Source organism: Olea europaea, unplaced genomic scaffold (assembly GCF_002742605.1).
Source record: "Olea europaea var. sylvestris unplaced genomic scaffold, O_europaea_v1 scaffold2971, whole genome shotgun sequence".
Classification (NCBI taxonomy): domain Eukaryota; kingdom Viridiplantae; phylum Streptophyta; class Magnoliopsida; order Lamiales; family Oleaceae; genus Olea; species Olea europaea.
The window spans coordinates 3,735-5,410 of record NW_019248336.1 but is presented as its reverse complement, the minus strand read 5'-3'; the positions used below and the strand labels follow the sequence as shown (position 1 = coordinate 5,410).

At 36.8% G+C, this 1,676-nt stretch overlaps 1 pseudogene; it reads right to left on the bottom strand.

Moving 5' to 3' along the window:
• The window catches only part of LOC111384670, a 9,551-nt pseudogene extending 8,815 nt beyond the window's left edge, over nucleotides 1-736 (bottom strand).
• Nucleotides 737-1,676: the final 940 nt, after the last annotated feature.

The following is a 1,676-nucleotide window of genomic DNA, read 5'->3' as shown; positions in this document are numbered from 1 at the left end:
ATCAATACTCCACAACTCAGCAAGCTTATCAGGAGCCATGGCTTTCTTGGCTTCAATACTACTTTCAGAAAACACAAGACTCGAACTATCCACCGAGTTACAATGCCTCGGCCTAGCAACACCACCGCCACACTTCTCCTCACTGCCGCCGTCGTCTCCACCACCAGAACCACCACTTCCGCCACCCACATTGTCGAAAACAGAGTCATTAATCCCAGATCAGCCCCCAGCACCGAGCTTCTACATATCCATGTAAGTAGAAAACAGATCGTCCTCCGATCCCATTTCTTCTACACTTCCCGCCGGTGCGTCAAACGGGTCCGACGCCAGATCTAGATCCTCAGGCAGACGGAAATTCATCTAGGAATGCGCTCTCCGGTGATGGGCAGGCCTCATTGCCCCCGAAAAAGACGAAATCTGATTCAACGCATACTTTGAGTTCGGATCTTGCTTTTTTGTAAACAAAAAACAACCGATCCCAGTAGTTTCCTAGCAGTCTGAACAGTGAAGACAAGTGGGATTTGACTATTTTTCGAATTCTAAATTGTTAGAACAAGTTGACGAGAAATCTGTGTTGTTACTTGGTGATTTTTTGTGGGAGTCCACGAGGGTCTAATGATTTCATGGTGTGGAGAGAATCCTCAACAGTGGTGCGACCGATAGGGTGCGTGGGCCACCTGCCGAGTGACGCCTCGACATTGGATGGACGCACTTGAAGATTCTTCCCATGGCGTGTGGGGCAATTTGTGGGCTCGAATGGCCATGAACGATAAACACCGTCATGAAGGACTTGTAAAGTACTTTCATGTTACTTATTTAACCCTTGTTTGAGCCTCATTATTTATAAAAATATATTTTTAAATAGTATTTTGACATTATTTTAATCATATATTTTTCAATAAAATAATATTACACGCAAATTCAAAACATTTGCTTATTTTTTAATCTATTCAAAATGCATTTTTATGACAAAAAAGGAGCTCAAACAAGGGGTTAATAAAGCCATGAGTACATGAAAATTTTAACAAAATTTCTACCGACATTGATGTGGTAATACATGATTGGATTTTTTCTTTTCTTTTTTTCATCTTTCAATAATGCCATGCCATATGTTGTAAGTAAGATTTTTCTGTCAAAAAATTATGTACCTGTAACATTGTTAGTTACATATTTGAAGGATTCCATTTCTATGCCACGTAGCAATGCTTTCAATTTTTATGGCAAAATAGTAAGAGTAATGTTGCTATACAACTCTTAATTCTGGGGATATTTTGATCCAAGAGCTATTTTGTGATTGAAGAACCAGGTCTCGTAGAATACGTGGACAAAAATGAGTAATAAATTGTGGATTTAAAATGTGAAAATATAAAGTGTGTGTAATCAGCTTAAGTTATAATTTAATTTTAAACTTCGTCAAACATGCACGAAAAATATAGAGATCTTTAAAAATGATGAAATTATCTAAAATACAAAAGTTAATTTCAAAGAATACAATGAAAGAGAAAATTGTAATGTTGTTATCAAACTTGTAGGTACTAACATGATATCTAACTATTAAAACAGGTTATTTCCTTTTTCTTATAAAATCAAGATAATTTGGGTTTTGAGTTTTGTGTAATTAATACAAAACGTTCTTACCTTTCAATATTATTGTGCAAAACATCCAGACCTTCTAT